Genomic DNA, 26422 nt, shown 5'->3' on the forward strand with positions numbered 1-26422 from the left:
ACACAGAGGGTGTTGCGGTACATGAAAAGTACACACTACTTAAAGGGGTTCTGAATTCCGAGGAGCTTTTGCTCATTATATCTTTGCTCACTCCTCGGGCAGCAGGGCAGAATAAAGGACTTAGCACGGAAGTGAATTTAATGCCACGCGTGAGGGAGTATGTGGGTAGGTTGGGACATACAGCTGGTCAGGCTGGTGACCCAGAACACTAGATGGGGCTTCCCATCCCAGGCAGCTAAAAAAAGACAGAGCCTTTATTAAGGACCTGAAAATGACCAGTAGGATTCCAATGCCGGGAAAATGGAGTGTTGCCCATTTTCATTTTCCTCACCATTGGATCTCAGCAGTACAGCAGCTCTTGTGTGGGGAGCTGTGGGATTGATTGGCTTTTTTTTTTTTTTTTTCAAAAAAGTTGAAAAAATAGATCTTCTTCTTGTCTTTGCAGTGGTGGGGACTGTTGTGGAGATAGAATCCTGCCTAGTTTCAGGTGTGGTTGAGGTGTTGGGTTTTTTGGCTGAACTCTTTTTTTCTTTGTTATTCTTTTCTCCAAGGGATGGATCCTTGAGTAAGGAATTAGCTACGTATGTGGAAGGGAGGGTGATGTAAAAATAAAAGGTATAAACAAGAGATGTTTTTTTAAAAAGAAAAGGTCCTTAAATTATATCCAAAGGTTCATAATCCTTGCTGTAAGGTTTGTTTCTGCTTCTCTCTATCCATGAATAAGAATCTGGGGGTGAGCCCTTGGAGGAGGACAAGGGCAGGAAGGGACCAAAATTTAATTGGGAGAAGGGAGAGTTCATCTGAGAGTAAAGGACTCTGGTTCAGAGGAGGTCCTCGATAGGACATAGGTGGAAGGGAGAATTTGGCCATTTAGGGCTGAGTCAGCCCCAAAGATCCGACTCATGGCTTTTGCTTTGAGAAGGCTGGCCAGGAATGGAAGGGCTCAAGATGCCATCAGCATGACTCCTCGCCCAGGCTCAGAACCTGAGACTTCTCCCAGCCTGCCACGGTCTGCAGGCCCTTGCTTCATGTATCTCTTGTATTCATCCCTCCCTTTCCATTTCTATAGCCTTGGTCCTATTACAGCTCTCCTCACCTCCTTTCTGGGTCATGGAAACAACTTTCCTCACTTTGTCCCAGGCCTCCCCAGTCTAGGTTTCCTCACTCCAAGCCAGCTGGTTCTTGGCGGCCCAGCCGTTTGCTACCCAAGGTTCTGCAGATCAGAGTTTCAGAGTTCCCCGAGCCTCAGGGGTGGGACATGGCCCCCTTTTAATTTCAGGCCCAACATTCTAGTCGCTTTGGGATGCCTTCTCTGGAGCGCCATTTTTGTAGGGAAGCTGGGCTCTAGAGAGTTAATAGAAAGGAAGCCTCGAGGCCAGGAACACTTTGCCTTTTCTTATATACTCTTTACGTGTATGAGTGTGTGTGTGCATGAGTGTGTGTGTGTGAGTGTGTGCATGCGTATGTGAGTGCGTGTGTGAGTGTGAGTGTGTGTGTGAGTTGTGCGTGCGTGTGTGAGTGCCTGTGTGAGTGTGTGTGTGTGAGTGAGTGTGTGCATGAGTGTGTGTGTGTGCGTGTGTGAGTGTGTGTAAGTGTGTGCGTGCATGTGAGTGTGTGTGAGTGTGCGTGAGTGAGTGTGTGTGAGTGAGTGTGTGTGTGTGTAAGTGTGTGCACGTGCGTGTGTGAGTGAGTGTGAATGTGTATTGTGTAAATCAGGAGTGAGTTGAATATTTTTGCTAGTGGTTAGCAAAATGCTCAGCACATTACGGGTACTTAATAAATACTCATTGACTAATTGATTTTCCATTGGTCACACAGTAAATATGTATGAGAGAGGAATTAGAATTCAGGTTTTCCTAAATCCAGGTTTGATGGACTGTCTCCAACACCACACCATCTACATGACAATATCTGGGCAGATAGCATGGTTTTTCATTTTGTTGGATTATCTATGGCTTGTCTCATTCTCTGCCCCGTGTCCTCCCATCCCCAACAATTCAAGGTTTCTCAGCTGATGGATGAAGAGTTTTCCCAGGCTCCCTTCTCCTACACAATGGATTTACATTTCCTGTAATATGTCAGCCGCTCAGGTAACCATTACAGAACAAGACAGGGGATGCTAGAAATGCCAGGACTGTAATCAGAAATCTTTGATGCAGACCCCAGAACAAGACCCAGCCCCTGGTGCTTCTTGTTTCTTCTTTGTAACCTTTGGAAAAACTAATTTTAGATCAGCCTCTCATGGTAACACTGTGGGGATTAGGTCAGAGGAGGGGAAAGAGCTTGGGCGGTCTCCTGCTTGATCAGGGAGAAAAGGAGTGTGAGGTTTTTAAATGGTCCATAATCTTTTAAGCGGAGAACGAGGGATTCTGGGTGGGGAAATATTCATGTTCCTCAAGTCGGATGAGAGCATGTACAGAGGTGATCCTAGCAAATGGCGGCCCTCCTTTCTGGGATGCTTTTTATAAACTGTCATTGCTTATTGAGCTGATGAGAAGGACTGTGTGTGTGTGTGTGTGTGTGTGTGTGTGTGTGTGTGTGAATGTAGGAGTGATTGTGTATATGTGTGTGAGTGTGATGAGTGTGTGTGAGTGTGATGTGTGTGTGAGTATGTGTGTATGTGTGTGTATGAGTGTGTGTGTGAGTGAGTGTGTGTATGTGTGTGTGAGTGTGAGTGTGTGTGTGTGTATGAGTGTGTGTGTGAGTGAGAGTGTGTGTGAATGTGTGAGTGTGTGTGTGTGATTGTGTATGTATGTGATTAAATCAGTAGTGGGTTGGGAATTTTTGCCACTTGCAATCATGTGTATGTGTGTCTCTGTGTGTGAGTATATGCATATATGACTTAACCTGGATTGGGGCTCAGTTTCTTCATCTGTAAAATGAGGCACTTCAATTGGCTGACCATGAAAGCCCCTTCCGCCTCTGAATACATACTCAGTGGCCTAGGCTTGACCAGGACTCCGTTACTTCCACATGTGCAGGAGTGAGCACGTGTATGTGCTGTGGGCACGAGGAAAGGAACTTTCTAAGAGGGTCCCGTACACGCCCAGGCAGCTGACTGGAAGAGTGGGGAGGGCCAGGCTTGGGATCAGGAAGAGTCCTCTTCATGAGGTCAGATCTGGCCCCAGACTCTGACTCGCTGTGTGACCCTGGGCAAGTCGCTTCACTCTGCCTGCCTCGGTTTCCTCAGCTCTAAAGTGCACCAGAGAAGGAAGTGACAAACTGCTCCAGATCTGCCAAGAAAGGCCCAAAGGGGACCACTGAGACTTGCTAAAAATGGCTCAACAACAGCAGCAAAAATACCCACAGACACTCATTAAGGGACATGGATGCTAAGTGCCAGAATCAAGACTGAAACCTGGAGCTTAGAAGCGATTAAGGCTGGAAGGGACCTTCAAACCTCACGTACAGGCAGGGAAACTGAAGCTCAGGCGTTTGGGAGAAGGGACAGCCGCCTTTAAACTTCCCGACTCGAGAGCCGCCTTCTCACTGCCTCCTCCTGCCTCCCTGGGAGAGGGTTCATTAGGCTCTTCCTGACTCTCACTAAAATAGGGGAGGGAGATTAAAAAGTGAAGTTGGAAAGTCAGGGAAAGGAACAAGCCTTGAAGAGATCCTGCTTTTTCAACAGAGACAGGAAAAAAAATGGGACTGAGCTCCATACAGGGCATTAAGTCTCTTATGGGCTTAGGTTTCAGGTGAGAAAGAGTTGGAGGTTTGGGATTTATGTCTGTCTTCCCTTTTCTTTCATCTTTGAATTTCGAAGTTTTCTGGCCGTCCAGAAATGGCTGAATCATCATGGTCTTTCTTTTGTTTAATCCCCATCTTCAGTTTATTCCCCTACAGTAGAAGGCCCTCAGGGGCAGGGATTGTTCCATTTTTGTCTGTTTTTAGAGTGTCAGTCTCAGTACATGGCACAACAAACACAGATTGCTCGGTTCTCGACCAGCTCTGGAAAAAGCTCAAGACTGAGGGGACGCGCCGGCAGCCGGCCTCATCTGTTTCAGGAACAGGTTCATGCCTGAATGCAAGGTGGAGGAAAGGGCTGCTTGGGGAAGATCAATGACACTCTTGCTTGTCTGGGATTTTTTTATTGGAATACCTAATTTTTTAATTAAAGCTTTTTATTGTCAAAATATATGCGTGGGTAATTTTCAGCATTCACCCTTACAAAACCTTGTGATCTAATTTTTCTTCCTTTCCCCTCAACTCCTCCCCTAAATGCCAGCGATCCAATATATGTTAAACCTGTATAAGTTCTTCTATATAATCATCATGCTGCACAAGAAAAATCAGATCAAAAAGGAAAAAAAATGAGAAAGAAAACAAAATGCAAGCAAACAACAAAAAGAGTGAGAATTCTGTGTCGTGGTCCACACTCAGTTCCCCCGTCCTTTCTCTGGGTGCAGACGGCTCTCTTCATGAGATTTTGTTGCAGAGGAGATTCCTGGGCAACCTGGACATTGGGGGGGCTCTCACCCTGGCGATACTGGGGAGACTTCAACTGTGGAAGTGGACACTGTTGGTTTTGTCATCTCACCTGTGACAGTCGATGCTTACGTGGCTCTTTGTGGTTTTAGGGAAAATTCTTGGCGCCTCTCTGATCAAAGATCTGGGGCCTGAGGGGCCTCACGTTTGCAGGGGAGGAAACTGAGTCCCAGAAACATTGAATGATTTTTCCCACGAGGCATTGAGAAGCAGGCTTGACACTTGAACCCAGGTTCCTTGACTCTAAATCTAGTTCATTTTTCACCATCTCACCAGAGCCTGAGAGCAGTTTTGTGCTCTGAGCAGCGCGGGCACTAATTTTTTCTGTATTTCACAGAACATACGACAACACATCGTTCTGGAGTGGGGGGATGTTTAGAGGCATCCAGCCCAATCCCCTTTTTTGAGATGAGGATGATGAAGAAAAGTTTAGGGTCTTATCCGGGCTCCGGGGGGAGCAAGCATCAGAGGCCGGCTTTGAACTCTGGGCCCCAGGGTCTCTCCTCCACAAGTCCACTTTTCTTGGGCCTCTCTTTCCTTTCCCTCAGCTTTAGGGAGGAGAATGACTGATTCTTAGTGGATGAAACACACATCATCTCCTGGAAATAGAAAACAAGGATCAAGGCAGATTCCATTGGTGTGAATTTATTTGGGCTTTGGAAGGAATTGAAAATGGCTCTTTGTTCAGGTAGCAATTTGTAGGCTGGCAGCCTCGGTGCCCTCCTCAGTCACCGGGATGGCGGGAGATCCACCTCCCACCTGCACCCCCACCCCACCTCCTTTGCTCTTCCTCCACTCCCTGGTGCTGACACTTCTCAAAGGTGCAAGGGGAGCTGTAGGGGAGCCGGGGGTCCTGTCCTTGAGGCCCCTCTGCCCTCACCACTGCGAGTGATCTTGGGCATGTCGCTTCTTCCCCAGAAAGAGACAAAGAGAGAGAGGAAGACATATTTATGTGGATATTCATACATACATGTGGGGGATAAGGCGGCTTACGCCACGGATGGGGAGTGGGATGAGCTGTGTAGAAGAGCAAGGTCTAGGTACAAGTTAGAGACCCCTTCCCCTGGGCGGGTGCTTGGGATACATCCCTGTATAGTTAATGATCTCAGAATCTGCAGGGACTCTTTCCAGCCAAGCAAATTCAATTTACATTTGGGCCGTCAGGTAATTCCCAGGCTCTAAGCACTTCTCTCTTAGCAGAAGCTGCTAATTGCCAGTGACCTCCATTATTGATACAGGGCTACATTATCCCGCAACTTGAAGGATTCAGCCTCCAGGGAGAAAAGCAAATTAAACAGTCTCCTAAGCGATCATCCTTCCTTCCTTCCCTCCCCGTCCGCCCTCTGTGAGGAGCACCTGTAGTTCCCTGCATCAGACGGTATCCCCACCCCCACATCACCTGCTTTGGCTGAGGAAGGCGGAGATGGATGGAATAAACCATGTGTGATGAGTCCCAACCAAGCCTGCTGTTTGTGTCATTGTCGGGGGAAGAACCTGACATGGGGTCAATCTTGCCTCTGAGGCTCCCCGTGTGTGACTGGGACAAGCCACATTTCTCTGAGACTCACTTTTCTCTTCTATAAAATGGGAGTAACACTGCCCCCTCCTACCTACCTCACATTGCCATTCCCAGTGCCCGGGTTTGAGCTCAGATAATTGGCTTCTAGCCAGAAGGGATCTGACTGGGAGGTCTGGCCTAATTTAGCCATTTATTTATCCATTCATTTGTTTATATGTTCATCTATTTGCCTGTCACCTCTCTATCCATCCATCCTTCCACCTGGTCCAACCTCCTGTTTTGGCGAGTGAGAAAATTAAGGAGCAAAGAGATTTCCTTGATGATTTCCTTGAGGTCACTGAGTTAGGAAATGATGGAGCTGGAGTTTGAAACCAGATCCTCTGGACTCCAAAACCTGGTCTCTTTCTCTAGCACTTTTTCTCAGTGAAATAATCTGCAAAAAGGGAATTGTAAAATTCTAGGTGCCATATAAATGTCAGCTTTTAATACATGAAAAGGGTTCTGAGATTGAAGATGGGAACAGGGACACTGGCAACATCCAGTGAAGATGTGGGAACAAAAGCGCACAGAGGTGCCCTTTATCTGTGAAACCTGGCATTTCAGACCCTCTTAGAGACACAAAAACTGGATCAAATTCATCCCATATGATCCTGCCACCAGGCATTTGGCCACAGTGCTCAGCTTCCACTGGGATCCTGCTGGGATCCCCAATGCAATGATTGACATTGCTATAAAGCAGAGGTCACCTAATGATATTATAGAATTTGGCTCAGCCAACGTTCATTCAGCAGCTGCTCTGTGGACCAAACTGAGTAAAAAAAAAGCTAGAAATGTGATTTAGTCCCTTTTCTGATGCAGTGGGTAGAGTGTCAGACCTGAGTCAGGAAGACTCATCTCCATGAGTTCAAAACTAACCTCAGACACTTCCAAGCTAAGTGACTCTGGGCAAGTCACTTAACCCTATCTGCCTTAGATTCCTCTTCTGTAAAATGAGCTGGAGAAAGAAACAGCAAAGAGCTTTGGTATCTTTGCCAAGAAAATCGTAAAAGGGTCAGACACAAATGAAACAATCAAACAACCACCACAAGCTTTTCTTTTTTTTTCCATTTTTATTTCTTTTTAAAGCTCTTTATTTTCAAAATCTATGTATTGATTTCAACATTCACCCTTGCAAAACCTTGTGTTCCAAATTCTCTTCCCCCTATCCTTTGCCTTAGATAGCAAGTAACCTAATATAGGTTAAACAGGTGCAATTCTTCTATACATAGTTTTATAAGTATCATGCTGTGCAAGAAAAACCAGATCAAAAAAATGAAAAAGAAAACAAAAAGCAAGCAATAACAATAAAAAAGTGAAAAAGCTATGTTGTGGTCCATACTCAGTTCCCACAGTCCTCTCTCTGGATGCTCAGTCCCTCTTAAGTCTATTGGAACTGGCCTGAATCACCTTGCTGTTGAAAAGCTCCAAGTCCATCATACTTGATCATCACATAATCTTGTTGTTGTGTACAGTGGTCTCCTAGTTCACTCAGCATCACTTCATGTAAGTCTCCTGTCTGAAATCATCCTGCTGGTCATTTCTCAAAGAACAATAATATTCCATAACATTCATATCCCATAATTCATTCAGCCATTCTCTAGCTGGTGGGCATCCACTTACTTTCCAGTTCCTTGTCACTAAAAAACAGATGCCACAAACATTATATGTGGGCCTTTTTTCATTTTTTATGGGATAAAGGTCCAATAGAGACATTGCTGGATCAAAGGGATGCACCATTTGATAGCCCTTTGGGCATTGTTCCATATTATTGCATAACCTTTTCTTAACAAGCTTACCTGCCTAGCTTTAGTCGGGGACCTGGGAATCTATCTGGTCCAACCCCCTTAATTTTTAGAGAAGTAAAACTGAGACTTGGACTCAAAAAATGAAACTACTTGCCCAGGGGGTGACCCTCAGTGAGTGTCATGGGCAGATCTGAGCTCCTGGTAGGATGGGATTAAAGGGGAGAGGCAAGTGAGGTGGAAATTTGAGGTGGTGGCAGCTGAACTGAGACTAAAGGAAGGGAAGGACCACATAGAATAAGGCTATGAAGGGATATTTAGTACTAAAAAGTCAGGTTGGAGGCAGGTTGTAAAAGCGTTAAAACACTGAGCTGAAGATGCAAGCTGAAGTTATTCTCGGACCAAGAGGGAGTCAGTCATGGCTTTTGAGCCATGGAATAATACTCTCAGCCCTGAGGCTCAGGATGACTATTTGGGTAGCTTTGTGAAAGCTAGATTGAAGGAGGGAACTCATAGAGATGGGGGGACTAATTAGGAAGCAATAATAATCTATAACTAATAATCAATAATCTAGGGGAGAACTGATGTCTGAACTAGGGTGGTGACTATGTGAGTAGAAGAAGAAAGATTTTTGGAAGATGGACAAATTCAGCTGTCTGCCCTTAGAGCAATAACTTATGTTGATAGAACACTATGATTACAATGCTCTCTTATGCATCATCATTTCATTCTCTTGGTTCTACCATGAAGTAGGCAGTATAAATATTATTATCCCCATTTTGCAGATGAAGAAATGGAGGCTCAGGAAGCTCAGAGACTTTTGTATCACATTATACTGCTAGTAAATGGTAAAGCTGTAACTAGAATACATGCCTTGCCCCTAAATCCAAAATTCTCTCGACTTCACCAACTCAAATCAACCAGGAAATCACAGAGGAAGAAACTGACATTTCTGCGCAAGTAATTGTACAGAAGTGCATGTAAGAGAACCTTTTTCCTTAGGGTACTGAGTTTTGAATTGTAAAAACAGGAGGGATTTTATCTTTGCTGAAGCCATAAATACATTAACAACTTATTACACATAGAAAGTCATTGTGGTCCTTAGTTCAGAAGCACAGTTTAGTGGCTAGGTCTGGAGAATTAGCTTTAGTCTTGTATTTTGATTTTCTGTCTTGACTTTCTGACTATACCATTTGGGCTCAAAATGAGCCTAATTTCACAGCATCTCAAATGTATGTTTCATTTAAGGTTGCCTAGGCGAATGTATGAGTAGAAGAAGAAATAGAGATGAAAATTGTGGAGGCCAGATCACAAGACTCAGCAACTGACCATATCTGAAGAGGAAGGGAGAAAAAAAGGCCAAGATTGATTCTGAGGTGATAACTAGGAGGATGTGCTTTTTTTTTTTCGTCAGCAACAGAGAATTTTGGAGGATGAACAAATTCAGATGCCAGTAATAGCTTTTGCTTACAGAACACTTTATGATTGCAGTGTATTTTTAGTTGGTATAAAAGGTCAACTTGGTACAATGCATTTATTTAGTCAATATCATCCTAATGTTAGGTAATATTTACATACTTTCCCTAAAGAAAGTTCAAAGTATTACACTGAATTTAATCTGCGATAATAGACTCAGACAATTGAGATTAATCCATAGTTTTCTTTCTCTGTTTTGACTCTCCCTGGTTTTGGTATTGAGACTAGAGAGAAGTAATACAAAGATTTTAAATAAAGTATTAATAAATATACTATTCACAATATGCCAAAAAACAGTATATACTATGATTCAGTTGGATTTATACCAAGAATAGAGTTTAAAAGTAGGAAAACTATAAACATAATAGATCATGAAGACCATTCATCTCTAGAATTTTTTTAAATAGTTTTTTTATTTTCAAAATATAAGAAAAGATAGTTTTCAACATTCATCCTTGCAAAACCTTTTGTTCCAAAATTTTCTCCCTCCCTTCCTCCACCCCTTCCCCTAGAAAGCAAGTAATCCAATATACATTAAACACATAGAATTCTTCTATATATATTTCCACATCATGCCACACAAGAAAAATCAAATCAAAAAGGAAAAAAGGAGAAAGAAGACAAAAAGCAAGAAAACAATCACAAAAAAGGTGGAAAAACTCTGTTGTAATCCACATTCAGTCCTATCAGTCCTCTTTCTGGATGCAGATGGTTCTTTCCATCACAAGTTCTAAAATTCTTACAGCTATTCATAAAGTATTTTAATATTTCTTATAAATTGAGTCAGAGAACCTCAATGAATTTGAGTGCCCCTGATTTAAAGGGTGATTCAGTGTTGGTGTAGTTGATAGAGCACTAGTGAGGTTCATGAAGAAGGCAATTATATAAATCCCAGCTTCTAAAAGGCAAAGGTGAGAAAGAAGTACATTCAAATTATAATTCTGCTTCAAACACCTGATAGCTTCTTAAGACTCAATTTTCTCATCTGTAAAATGGGGATGATAATGAGATAGTACACGAAAAGCACTTGGCAAATTTTAAAACATTGTATAAATATTATCATTATTTTTATTATCTATTTATTCCACGCTTCCCAAAGGAGGAAATGGAGCTTTGAAAACCCTAAATCTCTATTTAAGTGTTATTATTATTTCGTTGGTGGTGTTATTATTGGTGAAAGGAAAGTGAAGGAAGACTCATCTTTCTGTGTTCTAATCTAGACTCAGACACTTACTACTAGCTAAGTGACCCTGTTCAAGCCACTTAACTCTGCCTCAGTTTCCTCGGCTGTCAAACGAGCTGGAGAAAGAAAGGCCAGACTATTCCAGTATTTCTGCCAAGAAAACCCAAACGGGATCACGAAGCGTCAGACATGACTATTACAACTGAACAGCAGCTATTATTCTTGTTATTGGTGAAAAGCAAAGATTGATTTCTTCCCTTGGATTCCCTCTTCTATCCTAAAGAGAATATTATTGGCTTAATGGAGTTCGAGGTAAAGATTCCCCGGAGCGTGTAAGTCTCCTGTGAGGGACGGCTGCGGCGCTGGGGGTAATTCCCTCCCTGTCACATAGTTAGGTCTCAATAAGTGTTTGTTGGATTAGAAAATCATCAGCCGACCGACCGACCGCTCAGGCCCTCGCTGCCCTTTGATGTCCTCCCCGGACTTCCCCGGAGCATCCTGGTTCAGGTACAAGATAACAGGCCCTGCCGCATCCCTGGTGCTCGGTAATGGGCGTTCCTTGTATCCTCCGGGCCCAGCCTGGCGGGCCAGAACCCGGGGATCCGCATTCCACCACCCAGGCGGCTTTCGCTCCCCCGGCTTCGGCGGAGCTTAAACATTATCCCCAGAACGTGCCCAGGGAGCCGTAAGCCCTGGGCCCACTAACACATTCCTCCGAGGATGTTTGCAGCGCGCCAGCTCACTGGAGTAGACAAATAAAGGGCAGAATTAAACTAACACAGGAAGCTGATTTATCTTCTAATTGAGAAAACTTTATGGCGACGGATTCTGAATTTATAGCAGCTCCCGGTTCTGGCTGGTAGGACACATGAAATACTCTTCCTCCCTTCAAAATATCTTGGGAGACATCGATTCTCAAGGGGAGGGGAAAAACAAAAACCCTGGAAACCCCAGAACAATGAACTGTCTCTTCTTAATAGATTTCTCTTGAATTCCAAGTGATTCATCAAAAGGAGGGGGGAAATCTCTTATTTTAAAAAGGACCCCTCCCCCCAAATCTATTATTATGTGCAAGGGGAAAGAAATGAATCCAGGGGAGTCTGTCTCCATTTTGGCAGTTTCCATGATGTCAACTGGGGGCAAGTCTAAGGACGAGCCCACAGCCAGAAAATGGAATGAGGCAAGGGGGGGTGTGACTCACAGATTTTATAGTCAAGTGGAAAAGCAGGCCACGGAGCCTGACGGGAAAGTAGACCAAAAACCAGCCCAAAGGGCATGTTCTGAATTAGGGACAGCCACCTAGGTCGCTCTGGAAGGCTAGTGCTTGCAAGTGAGCTACATTCTTGTTGTTGTTTGTTTCTTAATTTATATCCTGCAGGAAGAACCAGGGCCCAAGGCCCTCTCCAGCGCCTTTTAAAACTCTTGGTTCCAAGGCCATCTGCTCAGCTAAAACTGCTGAAGTTCCCCCAATAAATCCAGGAAATGAGAGGAGCCAGGCTCAGCCAGAGAAGGCCGAACCCGTCCTGTGGGTCCTTCCCAGGCGTCAGGGTGCGATGCCCATGGACGGCTGAGCTATCCAGCTACCACAGCTGGCTCTCCTCCCCCCTCCCCCCCAGCTTTTCACCTCTTGCTCAGGGAAAAGTAACCACCAAATTAACACTATTATTACACAAGCGAAGGCTCCCGCGGCTGGCTGACCAGGCCTTCCTTCCCATATGGGCCGTATTCCCCGGTAGAAAGCCTGGCGTCTCTAGGCCTTGTACTGGGGACAGTCATTCAGAAGTGTGTGACTCTTTGGGGGCTTTCACGGCAGAAACGCCAGCTGGGCCAGTCGTTTGCCATTTCCTTCTTCTGCTCATTTTAGGGTTTGGGAGACAGTGTGTGGAGAATCTAATCACTATTGAGAAAGCCCTGGCCAGGTTATTAATAAAAGGATTTGTTAATAAAAGTCATTTGGCCATTTCTCCCAGACTAAAGACCTTCAGTTCATTTATTTTATTTTTTATTTACATGCAAATAATTTATTTTATAAATAAGAAACAGAATAAGCAAAAAGAAAAACAGAAAACAATCCAAAACAAAAGAGAACATTAGCATGTGCCCAGCAGAATATCAGGGAGGATTCAAAATATATAGCAACAAATACCAGTTTAAGAAAGTATATATATATATATATATATTGTGTGTGTGTGTGTGTGTGTGTGTGTGTGTGTGTGTGTGTGTGCGTGTGTAGAAGAAATTATATTCCCGCAGCTCAATTTAAAGACGAGGAAACTGAAGTAAAAGGGGTTAAGTGACCTGCCCAGGGTCCCACAGCCAATAAGTCTCTGAGGCCGGATTCGAACTCAGAGCGGAGCCGGCCCGACCCTGACTCCGGCTCCATCTGCCGCGCCCCCGGCTGCTCGGGGACATGGTGGAGGCTCCCTCAGTATTTGTCGGCTGATTGATTAAGTAAGATCTGAAGTCAAACCAACGTAACCCGGGGTTAAAGGTGAGAGAAAGGAGCGCAAAAACGTGATTTGGGAAGCCAGAAAGGAGGGGGCTGTTGGGGGTAGCCGGGGCCTCGGGGGCAGAACGGGATCAGGATTAGGCGGAAGATGCGCTAGGACTTCCGCCGGCGGTGACCGAGGGAGAGGCCGGAGCGCGGGACCCGCCCCGAGACCGGTTGGAGAGAAGTCACCAAGGTCCAAGCGCAAGGATCCAGCGGCCCCCGCGCCGCCCCGCCCCGCCCCCCCGGAAGCACGGGCGCTCACGCAGGCACCATATGGCCCGCGTCCCGATGCAGCAGATGTAACGTCACACACTTGGGAGATAGAGCCCGGGGACCACCACCGTAAACAGAGATAAACAGTCGTGTGTGGTGCTAAAAAGGAAGCGCGGCGTGGCGGAGGGAGGGGCCGAGTCTCTGGGGGCGTCAGCGCGAGGAGGCGCCTGTTTGGCTTCCCCCGGTCCCAGCCGGGCAGCGTCACGCTGAGCTGGGGGGGGGGGAGAGAAGTGGGGGATGGGGGGTGTTTTTGTCTGAGTCCGAAGCCCGAACACGTCCCGGCTGCTGTGGTAGACTAGAGCCGGGGCCGGGAAGGGGCCGGGGGCTCCCTGGGTTCATCCGCCACCTCCAGATAAGGATCGCATGTAGTCATCCCGGGTGTGAGGAGCTGTCAGGGTTCCCAGCATCAGCACAAATGGGACGTCCACACCCTCCTTTCACAACACGCTCCCGGCAGGTACTTCCCAGAAAAACGTCCAAGACCCATCCAGCCCAAACCCCTCACGCGGGCGGGGAGGCGCCCCTTTTGTGTCGCCCTCGCCGAGGTGCGGAAGCGCTGACTGCCGTCCTTGGGGCGAACCATTTTTGTCAGTCCGCAGCTGCAGAACCCGAGGGGACCTTAGGCTTCCCCCCCCTTATAGCTGGGAATAGCTTCCCAAGACTCTCATCTGTAAAATGGGGGGTGATAATGATAAAAAAGTCCATGACAAGCACTTTGCAAACTTTAAAACATAATTATTGTTACTATTATTATCCTTCCGTTCGGTCTCCCAAGTCCAGAGAAGCGCGTTTGAGCTAAGGTGCATTTATTAGAGCCTTCGCCTAATTCCTGCCTTCCCCCCTCCATCCCACTGGCTCAGTCACTCCTAATGACTTACTTTCCCCCGTCTTACCTTCCCCAGAGCTCCATGTGCACTGCACGCTTCTTCCTTTACACCATCCGGTAGGAGCCTTATAGCAGCCTGCGAAGTAGCTACAGCCACTATCGTTCCCTTTTCACAGATAGGAAAACTGAGGCTCAAAGGGGATCGTTACTTTTCTCAATCACTTAAGTCCAAACGACCAGCATCGTACATCAAGCCCTGGCGTGTTTTCTGGTTTCCAAGGCAACGCTTGTGTGAACATTTACAATCAGCGTGGATAAGGCAGAGCTTGCTGACCCGATGGGGCTGCTTGGGAAAGCTCTTGCTCCCTATGGGACGGAGACTGGAGGGCCCCTGTTGGAGGCTCCACCGAGGGGAGGCCTTGTCAGGGCTGAGCTTCCAGTCATTCTGAAATCTCTCCTGACCGGGAGATGTGCGATCCACCAGTCAGTGACCAACAGGGGACTATTGTGGTCGTGGGGGATACAGATGTCAAAGTGGGGCAGACCCGCCCTGGGGGACGCGATATTCGCACAGAGGATGCTCCGGGGAAGCAGCGAGGGCCGTCATGGGCCTCAGAGCTCCCGGGCTTTATCTGTCTGTGCCCTTCCAGGGCCGTGCCTTTAAATAAATCCCCGCGTCATTCAGCCATCTCTCCTCTGTCACGGCGCCGGTTCTAGTTCCGGGTAATCAGTGCTGAAAAATTATCCAGGCGTGTTTTTGAAAAAATAAAAAGCTTTAAAGAAATAAAATAAATTTGCAAAAAAAAAGTTCCGGGTCAAAAGGGCCAGGGCCAGAGATTCAAACTCCGGGTCAGCCAAGAAGCTTTGTTTTGTTTCCTGGCCCCCAGACCACACCCCCACTCACCCGCAGCTTCACAAATGGGACATGGAGGGCCTGAGGGATACTTGGCTCAAGCGTGGATGAATCAGCTGATTTCCAACTGGGGCCCACTTTGGGAATGCAGAAATTTATCTATTTAATTTACATTAGGAACCCTAATCAGGGCATCTCTGAGGTTTACTAACTAAATGTTGCTTTGGGGCAAGTCGCTGAGCTTCCCTTTCTGATCTGTAAAATGGGCATAAGGTTTATACTGACCAACCTCACCAGGACTCTTCCTCCTCCCTTAATTTTATAGTCATTTTCCTTCTCTTTGTACTTGAACATTTTCAGTTTACTCTGTTTACTAAATTACTTAAATTTTAATTCAATCTCATAAGCAATCATTAAACATCTATGTGCAAAGGCCTTTATCTATCCATTCATTCACCTCTTTATTTATTTGTTTGTTTAATTACCAGAAGGGAAAAATAAAATGGTTCCTGCCCTCAATGAGTTTGCTTTCTACTGGGAAAAGACAACATAAGCACAGAGAAGTAAATGTGAACATTGTCTTCTAATAAAAAAAAGCAAACAAAAGCAAAACCGAAGCCCTGAATTGGGATTTCTGCTTGGAAGATACCAGCTGCCATTCCCTTCTCTCACATTGTTTGCAAATGTCCAGAAGCCTGGAAGTAAATGGAAAGTGCCCATCAGAGAGTCTAGTCTGCTCTCACTGCCTTGTACCCAGGGAGGCCTTGACCAAGGCTCTTCCGTAAAGGGGGGAAGCTGGCCTGGATGCTGGCTCAGTGCACTCTCGGGTCACACATGGAGATGTTGGACCATTCAGCAAAAAGGCCCTTTCCTTCTTTAAGTCTATGTAGGACTAGACATCAACTTCGGAGCAGAACAATGGTGCTGTGGAAATAAGGGAAAGTGGGGAAATAGGCTTTAAGCTGGCTTTTGTGGTTGGTTGGTTGATTTTTTGAGTCTTTTTTTTCTTTCTTGAGTCTTTCTTCCTTCCTTCCTTCCTTCCTTCCTTCCTTCCTTCCTTCCTTCCTTCCTTCCTTCCTTCCTTCCTTCCTTCCTTCCTTTCTTCCTTCCTTCCTTCCTTCCTTCCTTCCTTCCTTCCTTCCTTCCTTCCTTCCTTCTTCCCTTCTCTTCCCTTCCCTTCCCTTCCCTTCCCTTCCCTCCCTCCCTCCCTCCCTCCCTTCTTTTCTTTTCTTTTCTTTCTTCCTTCCTTCCTTCCTTCCTTCCTTCCTTCCTTCCTTCCTTCCTTCCTTCCTTCCTTCCTTCCTTCCTTCTTTTCTTTCTTTCTTTCTTTCTTTCTTTCTTTCTTTCTTTCTTTCTTTCTTTCTTTCTTTCTTTCTTTCTTTCTTTCTTTCTTTCCATTGGGGTTAAGTGACTTTTCCAGAGTCATACAGCCAGGAAGTGTTAAGTGTCTGAGATCAGATTTGAACTCAGGTCCTCCTGATTTCAGGGCTGTTGCTCTATCCACTGGCCACTTAGCTGACCTGAGTATTTTTTTTTTTTTTTACTATAATCATCATTGGAGAATTAGAGAAGAATTCTCCTTTATTCTTTTTTTAATTGTGGTAAGTTTATTTTTAATATACATTGCTTTATGAATCATGATGGGAAAGAAAAATCAGAGCAAAAAAAAAAAAAACATGGGAGAGATTAAAAAAAAAAAAACAGAAAAAGAAGTGAATTTATGTATTGATTTACATCCAGTCTCCTTGGTTCTTTTTCTGGATGTGGACGGCATTTCCTGCCCAAAGTCTCCTTCGTTCTTGATGACCTCCTCTGTGTCTCCCAAAATGACACCTCCCTCCCCCCAATTACTTTGATTCCTTTTGTATTTATTTTCCATATATTCATGTTTGCTCACACGGTCTCTCCTCATGAAATTAAAATTCCTTGCCGGCTTAGACTGCAACATGGTGTAATGGGACCTATTGACTTGGGAATTAAAAGGAAGTGACTTAGTCTTCATATCTGTAAAATGGGGGTGGGGTGGTCTCCTAGCTCTCTGTGATCTACGGCCTGGTGTTTTCAGCCAGTACCTGGACTTTAGCAACGACTTGTTTATTCAGTTTTTATTGATTTTTGAGCCCGTTACTTTAGAGAAGCACCATGGTGAACAGATTACCTGCTTTCCAGTCATCACCATTTATTTTTTACAGCTCAGGATTAGGGAACCATGAAATCATCTGAAGTAGAAAGTGAATGTAAAGGCCCTTCCCACCCTAAAACCGGCTCCCCAGAAATCTGGGCCTGTTCCTCGGTGCCAGGAACCAGCTCTTTCTTCCAAAGTCCATCTCTGAGTCACACTCACGTTCCCAGTTGATTGTGTAAGAGACACAGGGCAAGGTCTCCCCAGGCTGATGAGCTGATAGGAACCTTATCTTTGGACCCATAAACAGCCTTGTGAAGCCGAGGACATTGATGTGGCCGCCGCTCAGGGGCCAGGGCCGAGCCCTTTTTCATTTGCTCCACTGCGGTGAAACAACGCTGTGACCCCCAGACTTTCCCCCTGCCCTCCTCCCACTTGTGTTTCACAATCTGTTCTGGCTGCTCCCCGTGGATTTCTCCAATCTTTCCCCCAGCTGAGTCACCAGCGGGGTTATTCACACCTGTCTCCACTTTTCCAGGCTTTCTATGTTCTCAGCCAGGAAAGCTTTGGTAAATTCTCCTTCCTGGATCTCAGTCAGTTCTTTGAGAAACTAGATACTCTTCAACATTTTTATTTATTTTTTATTTTTTGGCAGTTATTTTAACAGCCACCACTTCTGGGTCTCAGAAGCGTCGCCCTTCCATTCCACAGGCTGGGGTTCCTATTGGTAGATTCATTATTGACAACATCACTGTGACCCCAGAGGGATTTCCCCCTAAGGAAGGGGTCGAGTTTTCCTGGAACTGAGGGAGAGATTTGTTCAGAGGGGGCTCTGCACCCCATTGGGTCTGCCTGCTACTGGAGGAATACTTTGGGAACGGGGAGTGCCAGGAAATTTCACAGACTTCTTTCTCGACAGTTATTTATATTCTGTCTGAAAAATCTCTGCTATTTTTTTTGCCAGACGTTATTTTAAAGGAATAAATGCTAGTGACCAAAAAGAGGTGATTACTTTCGAGCAATTCGTGCCCCCAGATGCGCGCAATGTGTCTGCTCCTTTGAGCGTTTTTCATTATCAGTAAATTACCTCAGTGGTCTACTTTTTTTCCCCCTATTCTGAAGGGAAATCAAGTATTGATCAATTTTAGGAATTTGAGTGATTCCTTGGAAAAACTCATTTCTCTGCCTTTGTTTCTTCATTAGTGAGATCAGGAGATTGGATCTTACTTCTTGGTTTAAATCGATGTTTCTACGTCATTTTAAGACTTCCAGGCCCTTCAGCAATTTAGCTTTTCCCCATATATTTATATGTATATGGCCTGTCACAGCCATTTGAAACAAAAGGTACCTATGGATTAAATGAATGAATGAATGAATGATCTCTGGTATCAATTTTTAAAAAATTTTGTTTAATTTTGTTTTTTTTTAAATTGTTCAAGTGGATGCCCACAGATTGGAAATGGCTGAATAAGTTATGGCATATGAATGTAATGGAATATTATTGCTCTATAAGAAATGATTCACGGGGCAGCTGGATGGTGCAGTGGATAGAGCACCAGCCCTGAAATCTGGAGGACCTGAGTTCAAATCTGGTCTCAGACACTTAACACTCCCTAGTTGTGTGACCCTGGGCAAGTCACTTAATCCAATGGCCTCAGAAAAAAAAAAAAAAAAAAAAGATTCAGCAGGCTGATTTCAGAAAGGCCTGGAGAGACTTATATGAACTGATGCTAAGTGAAGTGAGTAGAACCAAGAAAACATTGTACATGGCAACAATATTATATGAGAATTAACTGTGATGGATTTGGCTCTTTTCAATAAGGAGGTGATTTGGGCCAATTCCAATAGGAGAGAGCCATCTGCACCCAAAGGACTATGGGGACTAAATGTGAATCACAACATAGTATTTTCATCTTTTTTTGTTGTTGTTGTTTGCTTGTTTGTGTTTTTCTTTCTGTTTTTTCCCCTTTGGATCTGATTTTCCTTGTGCAGCATGATAAATATGGAAATATGTTTTTAAACATTGCAATGTTTAACCTACGTAGGATTACTTGCTGTCTAGGGAAGGGGCAAGGGGACAAGGAGGAAGAAAAACGTGCAACACAAAGTTTTGCAAGAGTGAATGTTGCAAACTATCTTTACATGTATTTTGGAAAATAAAAATATATATTTTGAAAAATATAAAACATTTAAAAAAGAAAATGACATAAAAATAAAAATTTGTTTCATAATTATTTAATTTAATTGAAAAATCCCATAGCTGACTAGCTATTCACAGATCCTTCCAGGGAGTTTCTTAAAACTCCAGTTTACCTGGTAAGCCTGTGATGGTGAAAGACAGGGAGATGTTAATCTGGCTTGATGCTCCTTCCAAATGTCACCTGGGAAACTGGAGCCACTCTTGAAGACTTTTCATGGGGACTGCTGGACCAAATGAACTGACCAGGAAAACGCTTTGGTTTCCATTTCCTTCATGTTGCTTTAGAACTGCTAAATGATATCACATGAGTGTCCTAGGCCTTTTCTAGATCAGACTCCTTTTGGGGCAATTGTCTGGATGTAGAATATGAGTTCTTGGAAGGCAAGGACAGTTTCATTTTTCCATCGCGCTCCTATTGGTTGTTGTTATGAGAGGCTGCTGTGGAAGTTAACTCGTTACTGATGCTTTTTCTTCCTGAGGCCTGGAATTGACCCTGGTACCTTAAAGCTTTGTCCTGAAGGGTGATTCCTGCAGTTCCTTCCAAGTTGGCAAGGGACTGTGTATTGTCTCAGCAATAAACCCTGTGTCTGATTATCAATGCCTTGCTAAGCACAGGAAGGACAGAGATCAGCAGAAGCCCTGTTGTGTGCTACAGAAGAATGAAGTCCAAGTTAGAACCTGCTAAGTTACACTTAGCAGCTGTCAGAATTGCCTTTTCTGGGCTTCAGTTTACTCATCTGGGAAATGGATATATCAGACTTGTAGTAATTTTCTCACAAGGTTGTTCAACACAAATACAATGGTATATTTAAAGTGCTTTGCAAATCTTAGAGCTTCTTATAAATGTCAAAGTTATTTAGTATTTGACAGGAGAATTTTGCCGTCAGATCATCCTCAAAGATCAAGAATTTGGTATTCAGTCATGTTCCATTCTTCCTGACACATTTGGGGTTTTCTTGGCAAAGATACCAGAGTGCTTTGCAATTTCTTTCTCCGGCTCATTTTACAGATCAAGAAACTGAGGCAAACAGAATTAAGTGACTTTCCCAGAGTCACACAGTTTGTTAAGTATAAGAGACTGAATTTAAATTCAGAGTTTCCTGACTCCACGCCTGTGCTCTCTCTACTGGGTCACCTAGCTGTCCTTGGGTCAGGAATACAAAGCTATCAAGGGGTGGCTGAGTGCCTTTTTTGTGGGATCACCCATCTCTTTGAATATTAGATAACAGATCCCTTTCAGTAATGATAAGTATTTGTCGTTACTATTTCAAAGGTTTTATTTGTTTCAAAAAGGAGAGGGACGTCCGGGACGATCTCCTTTTCCACTTGCAGATCCCTCTTAGGAAGAAATAGTTAAGGCCTCTGCAAACTTAAAAATTCTATATAAATGCTACCTATTAATACATAGGTTAGATTTAAGACTGTAAGATCCTTAAGGTCAGGGAATATCTTTCTTTATCTCCAGTGCTTAGCACAGTACCTGGCACATAGTAGGTGCTTAATTAATGTTTATTGATTGATTGATTAAATAGTGGAAGGAGTCAGAAAGAGTCAAATACTTCTTCCAAACTCAATTTCTAAAGAGTTTTCACTATAATATTTTAATACCTTAAAGATACATTTTAAGACTTTTTTTTAAAAAAAATCTACATAGGAAGGGTCACAGAGAAGCTTTAGCATTTGTTAGCACTTGGTTTCAATGAATCTGCGCATCTGGTTTAGTTTGGAGGTTCAGAGGGGCTTCTGGGACCATAGAGCTCATTGCATGGTGAGCTTGAGAATACACCTGCTGGTTCATTCAGAGCTTCCTTGTTCCTTATTCTTCAATTAGTGTTCTAATTGAGCTTTGGGGGTTCCCGTGTCCTGTGGCTGCTGGCAACACACAGCCCCCACAATAAAGCAAATGAAGCAAAATGGCTTTGCAGCTGTTCTATCAGAAAGAATCCCATCTCTTAGATAGCCTGGCTGGACGTCATCATGTCCCCTCCTTCTCAAGGACTCCAGGGAAATGTCATCTGTTGCCTCTGCTGCTTTGAAATCTTGAAAATAGCTTTTCATGGCAAAGGGATGCTGGGAGTGAGAAAGGAGTCTCCGCTCCCGGCCTTGGGCTGGGGTCCGGAGGGTTCTTTTATCTGGACGATCCCAGAGCTAAGGGAAGGAAGAGGTAACAGAGAAAATAACAAAAACGTCACTGAATTTATTCATGGGAACAGATTCTGAATCCTGAAACTAAAGCGTGTGACTGTATGGAGACTTCAGCATAGAGAGTGAATCTGTGATTTTACTGACAGAAAGAAGTCCTGAAGAGGGAAAATAAATCCAGTAAACAACTCTCATAGTCTTTGTTCAGTTCTTTAAATATTTAGCACTTTCTGGTTTTTTAGATCCCCATAAGGGGAACCAACAGGAGAGTGTAGGGCTCGTTCGGCATTCAGAGCCCACTCCCCATCCTTTTCCCATCTTCCTGCACCGTACTAATTCCTAGGTACTCTGAGGCCCAGGAACACCGGCTTCCCTGTGAGTCCTTGAACCAAGTATTTCGCCTCCCCACTGGCTGGCACCTATCCTGGAAGGGTCCCCTCTCGCCCCTGCCCTCCCTGGCAGCTCAGGTCTCAGCAGACATCTCCCTTCTATAGAAAGCCTCCTTGGGATCTCTTCAGCGCTTCTCCCCAGTTTATCTGGTGTACATCTCTTTAGCACAATTTGTCTACACGTTTTCTCTTCCGTGTGTGTGTGTGTGTGTGTGTGTGTGTGTGTGTGTGTGTGTGTGTTTTAAAGGTCTATTTAAGAGAATCTTTGACCTTGATAGAAAAAAATACATTTATATTTCAGTATAAATAAGACCCACTCAGGACATGCCCATCAGTGCTTTATACAGGGGGATCTCCCACGTAACTGGGTTTGGGTAACTTGGCTTTACGCTGGCCCGGCTGGGCTGAGTATTCAAAATGTGCTGCTGGATACTGTTTTATAGGTGGTGGGAGCTCCCTGTTACAATAAAAAGAGGCATAATTTTAGAGCTGAGGGTTATTTACAGCCATCGCTATATCTATCTTATTTTCTATTTTTTATCCCCTTTCCTCTTTTCTTCTTCCTTTTCCTTCATCTTCTTCCTTAATCTCTACCTTCATCCCTTCCTTCCTTTTCATCTTCCCTGTCCTCTCCATCACTCTTTTCCTCCTCAGCTTCTACCTTCTCTGTTTCTCCCCACTCAAAAGATACTCAGGGGGAGACCTATACCCACCCAGAGAGGTTCCTTCATCTCAGGCTGCCCCATAAGGCAGAAAACCTCTTAAAGGGACAACATGGAGAACCCAAAGCTTGAAAGCACCAGACAGGGCCCGCTGGCTTGCACTGATCACAGACAGGAGTGCTCAGTGTGCACACAGACGTCATCCCAGCTGTGCTGAAACCAGGACCAAAAGCTCCCGGCAGTCACAGTGGTGCGGTCTGCTTTAATGCGCAGCTGAGGTCATCTGATTAGCCAGGCTGGAAGAGATCGCCGCCACTCTGTGATCTTCTCAGGCACAGTGACCGTCACAGGAGAGGGCGAGGACCCCGACAGCACCTTCCAAACGCAGCCCAGGATCTGCGGTCCTGAGGCAGACCAGCACTCTTCTGTACTCCATATGGATTTTTATGGAACGCTGGAGGGCTGAATTCAGGAGCCTCCAAATAAAGCACTTTTTCATTATTTTCAGAAAACATTATAATTTCTCCCTGACTCTTGGTATCATGTTTTTGTTAAGAGCAGTCTTGGAAAAAATATGGGAGCAATTGTTTCAGTCCTGAAGAGGGTCTCTCAATTGCCTTCAAAGAGAAATTTGTAGTCTGGGAAAATCTGTTACACTGAGGTTCCCTCTGCCAAAAAAGGGAATGAGGCAGATGGCATTTAGCTGATGCTAGCCAAGCATGATTCATGGCTCCCAGATAGATGATGGATCCTTTGTTTGAGATGGACTTCGAGTCTTCATCAAACGTTTCTTAAATGCCCTCTGAATTCAAGAACCCAAAAGTCTCTCTTCTTTCTTCCACCATAATTGAATACAGGATGAGGAGCGTGTTAAGTAACTAATTGTGGCTTTGAGAGATTTCTGTCTGTGAAAGGGAGCTCTATAAGAACCCAGCCAGCATGGAGACCTTTTTTGGTTGTTGTTAGCATTTTTAGCTCTTTGGGGAAAAGTTTGGATTTCCCTTTTTAAATTAATGAACTATTGAGTTAATTGATTCATTAGGTTTGGAAACGGATCCGTTCGAAACAACAAACATTATTAAATGCTTATTGTGTTATCAGATGTTATTTGTTCTCAGGAATGGGTGAAATAGCATCCATTAAGTACCTACTATGGATCGAGAACCGAGTCCGGAATACCTGGCTTCAGATCCAGCCTCAGATGCTTGCCAGCTGTGTGACCTCGGGCAAGTTACTCAACCCTGTTTGCCTAAGTTTCTGAATTCTGTAAAATGAGCTGGAAATGTCCAACCACTTTAGTATCTCTGCCAAGAAAACTCCAGATAGGGTCTTAAACAGTTGGACGCGACTGAAATGACTGGACTGAAATGAGCCGAAAGGGATACAAAGAGAAAAGAGAAACTAAACCAGGGCCTGCCCTCGAGATGCTTACATTCTACTAGAGGGATAGTAGATAAATATTATACTGTATAGAGACATATACCACATAATTCATAATCTTTAATATAGGAATATTGCATATAGAGATATATGATACATAGGGATATCAAATGTAGAGATACAGCAGAGTTGTGACTGGGGAGAAAGTTTTGGTCTAGAATGGTAAGTAATGCTGGGGATAGAAAGAGAAGAATAATTTAGGACTCTTATGGACAGGAACTTTGATTTGTGTTTGTAGCTCTCTTGCCTTGTACATAGTTGGTACTTAATAGATGCATGTTGAATTTGATTGAAGATCCTGAATGAATTTAATTCTTGTTGTGGTAATAAAATACATAAACAGATAAAAAAATCAAAATTATATGCAAGCATCATCAAGTAATTTCAGAGACAAAGCTTTCTGAACCTTTTTTCTTTATTTTTTTAATCCAACGGAAGATAAACAGTTTGAAAAAGAAATCCCTCTTCATCTTGAGAAAGAACTCAGATACCAAAATCACTTTCTGAGTATCTCACATCTTAATGGAAGAATTTCCAAAGTTTCTGCTATTTTGCCACCCAGATTAAAGATGTCAGCATTAAGCAGAAGTGCTATGAGTGCCATAAAAAAGATATTTCCCTGCTGCAGGTCATCAGTGAATCCAATTCTAAATGGGTCCTAAAAATGATCTTAAAAAGTTCTTTGTCCATCAGTATTTTGCATATGGAAATAAATTTCCATGAACTAGAAGTATCCATCAGTTTAAAGGCACCCTTAGTGAATCTTTTTTGTAAATAGAAGAATGTTTTTGAGACATGTCAACTCAGAGTCAGGAACACCTGAGTTCAAATCCTGTTTTGACACGTATTAGTTGTGTGACCCTGCATGAGTCACTTACCCACTCTCAGCCTTAGTTTTCCTCTCTGTAAAATGGGGATTTTGTCCAATGCTATTGTGAGGATCAAATGATATAGTATATGAAAAGCATTTCACAAACCTTAGAGGTCTGGGTAAATAGTAGCTATTCCAGTTATTTCTTTCCTTCAAGAGATCATTTTCTTCAGAATTTCTCTCTTTTTAAAGTCCAAATTTCTGTAAATAAGTTTTTCTTAAAGTGGGAAAGTCTGAATCCATCGTGCTATTTTTAATGTTCGTTTCTTTACTGGATGGATTTGAAAGTCCTCCCCAGATCGCGCTTACATACAATACCCTTGCAAAGTGCCTCAGCAGATGCAATTATAATTTGCAGTCAAGGTTACAGATGGAACTAGATAAAACCCAAAATTCCCACGTTTTCTCTCTCCAAGATATTCTTACCCTCTAGAATTACATAATTACAATGAGACTAATAGGAGCTAATCGCTGCTCCCGATCTATTTTTAAATGTCACACAATAGTGCCCCCAAATAGTGGGGAACCAATGAGAGAAAAGCATTCTCTGAACATTCAGTGCCTCCGGGGTTCAAAGGAGAGAGAGGCTGCCCCGGGTAACGGCGGGCTGGATTGTTCTATTGTTAATACTAAGGAGGGACCTTCCTGGCGTTTTAAATTTGTATTTAACGGTTTCGAAACTGAAAAGGAAAACTCTCAGGGCTCTCTCCGCTCTCCCTCCCCCACTTTTCAGAGCTCCTTACTTACTGAGGTGCTGGAAATCTCATGATGAGAGCGGCCTTCTCTGGGGATGTTCATGTAGAAGAGCCACTGCTGGGACAGGAGGTGTGTGTGTCTACCAGAGCCGAGGCAGCCGAGGTTAAGGGCCAGGGGGCCCTTCCCAGCATTCTCTGCAGAGCTGTCACGTGTGTTTCTTGGAAGAGAAGGTACCTTCCACATGGAGACATTGGGTACCAAAAATTTGAAATGTTGAAGAGATGTTTCTCAAGTAGAATCTAGGGGCGACTTCTTATTTTGTCTCGGGGGACAGGGTGAAGAGAAGGGTCAGACAGGATTCTAACTCTGATTCTGAGCCTTGGTGACTCAATACCAACAGTAGAAGTAGGGAGATCGAAAGGGAAAGACTTTTTTTCTTTTTCCATTTTTTGTTTTTTGAGAACCGATGAGTTCTTTTTGGACCAGTTGGTTTTGAGTTGTATATGGGGGGATATCTCAGTAGGGATAGGCAGCAAGCATTTGGATCTCTGGGATGGGACCTACATGGAGATGTTTAGGCTGGAGAGAGAGATCTGTATAAAGGTGAAAATGGAAGCCAGAATAATGAATAAGTCTACCATGTGCTACAAGTATTTATGGAGAGAAAAGATGGAGAAGGAGCCTTGGGGAATCCCCAAACTCACAAGACAGGGAGGGGATAGAGAACCCATGAATAAGAATGAGAAGAAATGGTCATGACAGTTGCAGGAGGCCTAGGAACAAGCTATGTTAGGATTGTTAACATTTAAATAAATCACTAAAAACGTACATGAAATGTGGGTAAATGAAAGGTGTATCTGCAAGGACTCTCGTAGTGCAGAAGGTAGAGAAGATCCTTTCTGGGAATGGATGAGGGAGAAGTAGCCAGATATGGTGGGATCTGAGTTAGATATAGGTGGGAAAAGAAGAAAGAATATTTCAGGTGAAAGGAGAGGATGTGAGCAGAGGTAAGA

The 26422-nt window shown here is 44.0% G+C and overlaps 1 protein-coding gene across 2 annotated transcripts in view; it reads left to right on the forward strand.

The window, feature by feature from the left end:
- The window catches only part of CHN2 (chimerin 2), a 263201-nt gene that overhangs the window by 26908 nt on the left and 209871 nt on the right, over positions 1–26422 (forward strand). The gene's annotated exons all lie outside the window — the stretch shown is intronic.

The sequence above is a fragment of the Antechinus flavipes genome, chromosome 5 (assembly GCF_016432865.1).
Source record: "Antechinus flavipes isolate AdamAnt ecotype Samford, QLD, Australia chromosome 5, AdamAnt_v2, whole genome shotgun sequence".
Classification (NCBI taxonomy): Eukaryota; Metazoa; Chordata; class Mammalia; order Dasyuromorphia; family Dasyuridae; genus Antechinus; species Antechinus flavipes.